At 45.6% G+C, this 9,389-nt stretch overlaps 1 non-coding gene across 1 annotated transcript; it reads left to right on the forward strand.

The window, feature by feature from the left end:
- Positions 1–6,917: 6,917 nt before the first annotated feature.
- On the forward strand, positions 6,918–6,991 carry trnat-agu (transfer RNA threonine (anticodon AGU)). Its single transcript has one exon. It is a non-coding gene; the product is annotated as a tRNA-Thr (tRNA).
- Positions 6,992–9,389: the final 2,398 nt, after the last annotated feature.

The raw sequence follows: 9,389 nt of genomic DNA on the forward strand, positions 1-9,389 counted from the left end.
ACAGTCGGGTCGTGGACATATCAGAAACTAGTACACAGAGGAGCGAAACAAGGAGTGTGTACATTTCAGAAACTAGTACACAGAAGGATGCTGTAGTGAGGTGTGAACATACATCAAAAACATACACAGGGTGACAGTGTTGTGACGGGTGTGTACACATCAGACACTAGTACACAGGGGGATGCTGTACTGGGGGATGTGTGTACACATTAGACACTAGCACAAAGGGGCTCAGTGTAGGGAAATCTGTGTACTCATCAGACACTAGTACATAGGGTGATAGTGTAGGGGGGTGTGACAACACATCAAACACCCCTACACAGAGGGTCTGTGTAGGGAGGTGTGGGTACACACTAGACACAGGTACACAGGAGGACGTAGGCAGGTGTGTGTACATATCAGGCACTAGTACACGGGGGATGGTGTAGGGGAGGGTACGTACACATCAGGCACTACAACACTGGGTGACACAGGAAGAGGAGTGCACACATCAGACACTATTACAGAGAGAGATGATGCAGGGGGTATTTAGACATGTGACCTAGTACACAGGGGCACGATGAAGGGAGTGGTGTGTACACTTCAGTCACTAGTACACAGGGGGATGGTTTAGGGAGGGCTGTGTACACATCAGCCACTAGTGCACACAAGGATGCCATAGCGAGATGTTCCTACACGTCAGACACTAGTATACAAGGGTCAGTGTAGAGAGGGGTGTGAACACATCAAAAACTTGTACACAGCAGACAGTGAAGGAAGGAGTGTGTAGAAATCAGACACTAGTAGGCAGTGTAGGGAGTAGTGTGTACACATCAGACAGTAGTACGCAGGGGAATGGTGTGGGTTGGGTGTGTACACATCAGACAGTAGTACACGGGGGGAGTGCATAGGAAGGGATGTGTGCACATCAGATGCTAGTATGCAGGGGGATGGTGTAGGGAGATGTTGTATACAGGTGGACAGTGCAGGGACAGGTGTGTACTCATTGGACACTAGTACACAGGCTGTGGTGTAGGGAGGGGTGCAGAGTGCAATAAAGCACAAACATTGATTAATTAAGAGTTCTGTAGCAAATTCAACAGATTTTCCCTTGGTCAGCTCAAAAAGGAAAACAGAGGTCTAGGACCCTAGTTTCTAGTTGAACCATCCACTAGGTTAGGATATTAAATTTGGAAAAGGAAAGAAAGACAAGAAGAACCCAGGGGGTTTGGAAGATTGGAAAGATTATGTTCATAGTTGCATGCAAAGAAAATGGCTGGACTATGAGGAGTGGATAGGAAGGATTGAGTGTGTAAGCTCATGGACATTAGGGGTGCACTGTGGAAGGACATAGTGAGAAGAAATCAAAGAAATTACAAGGGGATAAAAAGCTATTCAAATGGGATGTATGCTGTAAAATACAACTTAAGTGGAGAGAGAAAAACAGAAACTGGCAGGGGAATTGTGTAAATGTAGGGAAGAGTTAGAGAGAGAGCTGAAAGAGCTGGAGAAAGAGAGGAAGGAAAAGGAAATTATGAGGGAGCAGGGTCAGGTGACTGTGATACATGTGAGTAAGTTTCAGTCTCAGTGTGAATCCCAGACAAAAGTCATAGAAGAACCAAAGAGCTTATGGGCCTCCGTCTCGGAGTTGCAGTATTTTCCTTCTCTCATGAAACCCGTTAATACTTCTGAATGGAATGACATTCTCAAGTCATTCAGAAGCTAGGATCCTGATGCTACATTGCTGTGGTGCTTGAGATTGTGTACGCCATTGCTTGTGGTTCTTCTTCTTACACAAGACATAGGAGCAGAATTAGGGCATTCACCTCACTGAGTCTGCCCTGCCATTTCATCATTGCTGATCCCAGATCCCATTCAACCCCATACACCTGACCTCTCACCATATCTCTTGATGCCCTGACCAATCAGGAATCTATCAACTTCAGTTTTAAATCTTCCTACAGACTTGGCCTCCACCACAGTCTGTGGCAGAGCATTCCACAGATCCACCATCCTGGGCTGAAATAAATCCTCCTGACTTATGTTATAAAAGTCACCCCTCACTTTTGAGGCTGTGCCCTCTACTTCTGAATACCCCACCAGAGGAAACATCCCCTCCACATCCACCTTATCTGGTCCTTTCAACATTCAATAAGTTTCAATGAGATCCCCAAACATTCTTCTAAATTCCGGTGAGTACAAGCCCAACACCACCAAATGCTCTTCATACATTAACCTCTTCATTCCAGGAATCATTCCCGTGAACCTCCTCTGGACTCTGTCCAATGACAACACATCCTTTCTGAGATATGTGGCCCAGAACTGCTGACAATACTCCAAGTGCAGCCTGACTAGTGTCTTATAAATCTTCAGCATTATGTCCTTGTATTTATATTTTATTCCCCTTGAAATAATTGCCAACATTGTATTTGCCTTCTTTGCCACAGACTCAACCTGGAAATTAATCTTCAGGAAGTTTTGCGTAGGGACCCCTAAGTCATTCTCCACCTCTGACATTTGAATTTTCTCCCCTTTTAGATAACAGTTCGCACTATTGTTCCTTTTAAAAATGCATTATCATACAATTCCCAACACTGTATTCCATCTGCCACGTTCTTGCCCATTCTTCAAATTTGTCTGTCCTGCTGCAATCACATTGCTTCCTCAGCACTACCTACCCCTCGACCCATTTTCATATCATCTGCAAACTTTGCTACAAAGCAATCAATTCCACAATCTAAATCATTGACAAACAATGGGAAAATAGCAGTCCTGACACTACCCCCTGAGGAACACTACCAGCAGCCAACTAGAAAAGGCTCCTTTTATTCCCACTCACTGCCTCTTGCCTGTCAGCCATTCCTATATCCATGCCAGTAACTTTCCTGTAACACCATAGTATTGTATCTTGTTAAGCAGCCTCATGTAAGGCACCTTATCAAATGCCTTCTGAAAATCTTAAGTAAATGACAATTGCTGCCCCTCCTTTGTCCACCCTGCTTCTTCCTTCCTCGAAGAATTCTAACAGATTTGTCAGGCAAGATTTCCCTTCATAGAAACCATGCTGCCTTTTATCATTGGTCTCCAAGTACGCCAAAACCGCATCCTTAATAATGGACTCCAACACTTTCCCAACCACTGAGGTTAGGCTAACTAGCCTATAATTTCCTCTCTTTTGTCTTCCTCCCTTCTTAAAGACTGGAGTGACATTTGCAATTTTCCAATTCTCCAGGATCATGCTAGAATCAAGTGATTCTTGAAAGATCACGACCAATGCATCTTCTTTTATTAATGTTCAATGGCGGTTGGTAGACCAAAGTGAGATGACTTCCAGCCACCTACAGAGCATTTTACATCAAATACTTTTCCTCCAGAAAGTCATCCACCACTGTCCCATTCACACTTGTGTCACTACAATCCTACATAGCCTTATACGTATTAAAATCCCCTGACCATTAGTAAACAAATGTCTAGCATTGTCAGGGCACTGGAGCAGGGATCCAATTGCAGACCCAGTACTGTGCACACAGTGATATTAACTGAGTAACAAATCCCGAGGTGCAAACAAAGTCAGCGTCAAAGTTCAGGCAGAGATCAAAACATCCAGAGAAATCCAAAAACCAGAATCGGGAAACAGGCAGAGTTGACATTCAAATGGACAGAGTACAGATACGAATGCTGGAAAGGCTCAGGAAAATTCACTGGCACAATCTGGCAACAAGCAGGTGAAAACACAGGACTGAAATACACTGAGCAATAAACAGAGAGGCAGATGATAGGTGGAGCCCAATGAGACAGAAGTGGCAGCAGGACAGGTAATAATGAGAAACAGGTGAGAGGCGGAGTACTCAGTGATATGGGGCCAGAGTAGAGCGGGACCAGGGACAGGAGCACATGAGGCATAAAAACAAACAAGAGCACATGGCAATACAAAACCACAGACTGATGGCTAGGGGAAAAACACAGAAAAAGACTGGAGGCACTTACAAGCATTCCTTTGTAAGATTACAAAAGGAAAAAATTAAAAAGAAAAAAGACGTTAACAACACTTCTCTGACCATCAGCTACAAACCACCCTAAACACATCCACATTCAATGTGCCAAGTTTAGAAATAAACATACAATTATTTTAACTGGATTTACTGGATATTCACAAGCATGTAAGTTAACTACACCAGTAAACATATAGATGGGACAATGTAGTGTGCCCTATTATGAATTACTTAAAGAATTACTGCCACTGTTACAGCAGATGGCTGAGAAAGTTAACCCTAAAAGGGCTCAAATCATGAGGCAGCGAGTTAGTTACCTGGGAGCGGTCATAACCCCTGGGAGACGAGAGATTGAAAAACAGCGTGTGGATGCTCTGGCAAAGCTACTGATGTGAGGAGGTTGAGGTCGTTCCTCGGTTTGGTACATTTCCACAGGCCGTTAAAGCGAGAATCGTCAAGTTATCATGAGCTGGAAAATTTCCACATTTCTCCTTCCAGACAGAGCTGCAGAAATATTGTGCGCTAATGCATTTTATATTTCTCCGGATGTTGCGTTCTCCTCTTATATCGAGGTCGCGGCCTGAGTAAATAGCATTTAACAAGGCGAATCAGCCCCAGCTGGTGCGCGCTGCAAGCGTATCTGATACTGACATTCTGCCGAGTGCGATGACCTGACGTCCGAGATGAAGAGAACTGGAGCGATTGTAACCCCAAATTCATATTCATCTGCTTTACTCTAACACCTGGACGGCAAATACTTGCAAAGCTGAAGCGCTTGCATTGCCCCCATTACTTGGAAAAGTTCGCAGACGGCAGCACCGCAGAACATGTCATCAAGAGCTTGTACTGCTGTCAGGAAGCAGAGCGGAACATCTACCCCTGTATCTGTCAATGGTTCTGAGGTGGTGATGGTTGACAGCTTTAAACTTTAGGTGTAAGTATCGTCAATAGTCTGGCCTGGTCCAACAGAGTAAACGCTATAACCAATAAGGCACACCAGCGCGACCACTTCCTCAGTCCGCAAAGGACATTCGGCGCGCCCTGGTTAACACGCACTGATGTTGATGCACACAATGCAGAAAGGAGTGTAAACGGAGGAGGCACAGATTGGTGTGCAACCTGCTCTGCTCAAGACCGCAGGAGATTGCAGAAACTTGTGGACAGAGCTCTGTCGATCCGGAACTCTCCTCAATGGATACTGTCGACACTTCCTGCTGCCTCCGTAGACCAGCCAGTATTATCAAATTCCCCGACCCCCCTGGGCTTTCTCTCCTCTTCCCGTCACGTTGCGCTAAACACGAACAGCTAGGCCCAGTGGCACTTTTGCCCCATCTTATACCTTCAAGGTGAACTCCTGTCCTCAGTACCTGCTTCGTCATGGCCTTTACACGTTATTGTTCACCCTCACTGTAACTGTCGCAGCCACACTAGATCTTGCGTTCTCTTTTTGTTTTCCCTTGCAACCTCAGAGTACTTCTCTTTTAGAATGACTGATACCGATGGCTTGCAACTCTGACTCTGTAATTGTATTGTTACGTATTCAGGCAACAATAAATATATGTGAGTTAGGCAAGGGTTTTTATAACAAACAACACGTTTATTAAACACTGAAAACAAACCCCCAAAAATAAACAAACACTAACGTAACCGGAAATCAGCTGCTGTGAGGCAGCTTAAACAGTCCTTAAAGCGATGCAGCTCAAACAGTTCTTAAAGCGATGTTGCAAAAACAGTTCTTTAAAATGGTATTGCCAAAAGTTCAAAATGCTCACAGTCCATTTAAAAGGAGAGACTTTTTAAGATGGTTTAAATTCTCTTCCACGTCATTTTTCTTCAGTTTCCAAAGTCGAACTCTGCCCACGAAGAATTTTATGAAACGTAACGGCTTAAAGGCACTGACCTTTCCTTCCACACTATTCTCAATCTTTTCTGCTACCCAGCAGAGATTAACACGAGAACAGTTAACGAAATCCTTTCGAATAAGGATCAAATAAGGTTGAACCTGTTTCACCGTCGAAATTCGATTCTCCTCGATCTTTAACTCCCGAACTCCTATCTTCACTCTCCACCGATTCTTAACTAGCAGTATTGTAAAGAAACTGCTGGCAATGACCTTTTAAACTTTAGGCATTAGATAAAACTTCATTTTTCAACTAAACTGCGTCATCACATTAAATCACGCAGTGGCATGAAGTCAACTTGGCAAATCCAGCCACGAACTGCCCCACCTCACAGGGTGGGTCTTCCTTTTATAACCTGTAAAAAAAAACCTGTCACATGACCTCTACTGGCGGGAAAATGACGTCACTCCACCATCACAAGACCATTACCTCAAGTCCAGTATAACTTCAACCCCAGTCACGTGACAAGGGTACCACTGTCACGTGTCACGGGTACGTAACAGTATCTCGTAACATCTGACCACGTACACCAATACCAAATTAGAAACGATGCGCGTGTGGGCGAAATTAATAGAATGCAACCTCAGGAAATGTGTTAATGTTCATCCCCCGGCAGCTAATTCCACTGTACTCGACTGACCGCAAGAAATGTGTTAATGTTCATCCCTGGGTAGCTAATTCCACCGGACTCGACTATATTCTTCTGCTACTGACGGCCCAAGAAATTACGTTTCGGACCTGTTCTCTTACTCTCCATAGATAGTGGCTGATCCACCGACTACTTTCCGTGGTGTCTATTTTCACTTGCGCCTTGCTCGCATAGAGATGGCCGTCTCCGTTTAATTCTCCACAGTACGGAGACAGGGAAAACGAGTGAACTGTGGCGAGAGTGGCAGCCTATATTATACATACAGACTATATAAGGATGCGTCAATACCGTCTATTTTATTGCATCTCGTCTTTACAGTCTGAATCTGAAGCCTTTCCCTCGAAGAAGCGAAATTAATACAAGTGAACTATCATTACAGCTGCTGGTCGGCGTGAGGGTTCCGTGGCTTAACTGGTCAAAGCGCCTGTCTAGTAAACAGGAGATTCTGGGTTCAAATCCCAGCGGAGCCTTTGAGGTAAGGGGTGAACTTCAACGTGATGATGGCGGGTTTCAGCAAACACCGTCAAATACACTGCAAACTACAAACCGTACTTCAGAAAACGCGATGCTGCACAAAGGAGCGGAACAATAATGCCGTGTATACGAAAGGCTGGTGGTGTCTGCGGTTCAAATAGACAAGCTTGTTTTCCTTTTATAGCTTTTTATTACGGTGTAGGGCTATTTTATGGTGACAATCGTTTGCAGCGTTCTGCTTTATGAACTTGCCCTGTTCTTACCGAGAAACGATTTCACACTGTGTTTCAAAGATCTTTCCAATCGAACTCCGACTAGTTGGCTGCATATTTCATGAAACCGGAGAGACAGCGTTCCAGAAATGAGCTAGAATACAAACCGATGTTACACACAGAAAATTCTGGAGGAACTCTGCAGGCCTGCCGGTATCTATGGAAAAGAGTACAGTGGACGTTTCTGGCCGGGACCCTTCATCAGGATTGGAGAAAAAACGAGATGAGAAGTCAGAGCTAGAGGGCGGGGGAGGGGAGGAAGAAACACAAGGCGATTGGTGAAACCAAGAGGGGGAGGGATGAAGTAAAGAGCTGAAAAGTTGATTGGTGAAAGAGATACAGGTCTGGAGAAGGGAGCATCTGATAGAAGAGGACAGAAGACCATGGAAGAAAGAGAAAGGGGAGGAGCACCAGAGGGAGGTGAAGGGCAGGTAAGGAGATAAGGTGAGAGAGGGAAAAGGGAATGGGGAATGTTGAAGGGGGGAGCATTACCGGAAGTTCAATAAATCGATCTTCATGCCGTCAGGTTGAAGGCTACCCAGATGGAATACAAGATGTTGCTCCTCCAACTTGCGAGTCGCCTCATCGTGACTGACATATCGGAATGGGAATGGGAAGTGGAATCAAAATGGGTGGCCACTGGGAGATCTCACTTCTCCTGGCGGACGGAGCGCAGGTGCTCGGTGAAGCGGTCTCCCAATCTACATCGGGTCTCACCGATATACAGGTGGCCACACCGGGAGCACCGAACACAGTAAATGACCCCAACAGACTCACAAGTGAAGTGACGACTCACCTGGAAGGACTGTTTAGGGCGCTGAATGATTGTGAGGGAGGAGATGTGGGGGGGGGGGTGCAGGTGTAGAACTTGTTCCGCTTACAAGGATAAGTGCCAGGAGGGAGATCAGGGGGAAGGGACGAATGGACAAGGGAGCCACCCATCAATTTCCCTGCTCTTTACTTTATCTCTCCCCCTCTGTTTCACCCATCACCTTGTGTTTCTTCCTCCCCTCCCCCACTTTCTAGCTCTGACTCCTCATCGTTTTTTCTCCAGTCCTGATGAAGGATCTCTGCCCGAAACGTCGACTATACTCTTTTCCATAGATGCTGCCTGGCCTGCTATGTTCGTCCAGCATTTTGTGTCCTTTGTTTGGAATTCCAACACGTGCAGATTCTCTTTTACATATAGATGTTAAATACTTTGACACCCTCTGCGTTCGATAAGTGGGGGCCACGAACCCCGCGCCTCCGCTGCATCCCCCGCCCAGTCTGGAGTGTTCTGCAGTAATATACGTGACCCTGACACCGATACTGGATCGTGTCCAAAACATTTCGAAATTCACTTTAATAGTCCAACCACAATCCTCGTGGAAAAAATAAGAATACGTTTACAGACGACGGCGATGATGGGATCTACCGCGTCTTTTATCAATTATACAACGACTTGAATTAGTTGACCACGTTAATGTTGAGAATGTTATATCATTGCCGCATGCTTTGAAATATTCTCCCACATCCTGTGCTTGAGGCTCGATGCATCTTCCGTTTTCCAAACCATCCAATATTTCTGCAACTCAGACCCGAGGGAACAGGGTTGCCGCTTCAGACTGCTGGGTGGGTGACGGACAATGGTTTCTCAGATATCAATGCAAGGACGCAGGTTTTCACCAGTTTTCTCAGTACACACCTGGGACATTAATGTTCACATTTCCTGCGGATGCAAGGGGTTAAATCACCTTCCATCTACCTATGTTGTCACGTTGAGCGACCTGTGCGCGTGTATTCCAAAATGTACAAGGTTTTCATTCCGTAGCCTCACGTTGCAAATGACAAAACTCACATTGAGCCGGTTCTAGAATATCTATACTCAGCCCTTCCTGAGATTCTCAATATAGTTTAATACGTGGCCATGGAGATGCTGCCAGAGGGAGGGGTTCTCTACCATCCTGGCTAATGTACTATCTCTGGAAAATAAAACTGAAGACCTTGGTGCAAGGTTGCAGAACCAGGAGGACACCGTGGATGCTGCGTGCTCTGCTTTACAGCAACATGGCTCACTCCAGCACTCCAGCCCGCGGGCCACGGCTTCCACAGCAGAGACAGGGAGGCAGCGTCAGGTAAC

Source organism: Hemitrygon akajei, chromosome 7, assembly GCF_048418815.1.
Source record: "Hemitrygon akajei chromosome 7, sHemAka1.3, whole genome shotgun sequence".
NCBI classification, from domain to species: Eukaryota; Metazoa; Chordata; class Chondrichthyes; order Myliobatiformes; family Dasyatidae; genus Hemitrygon; species Hemitrygon akajei.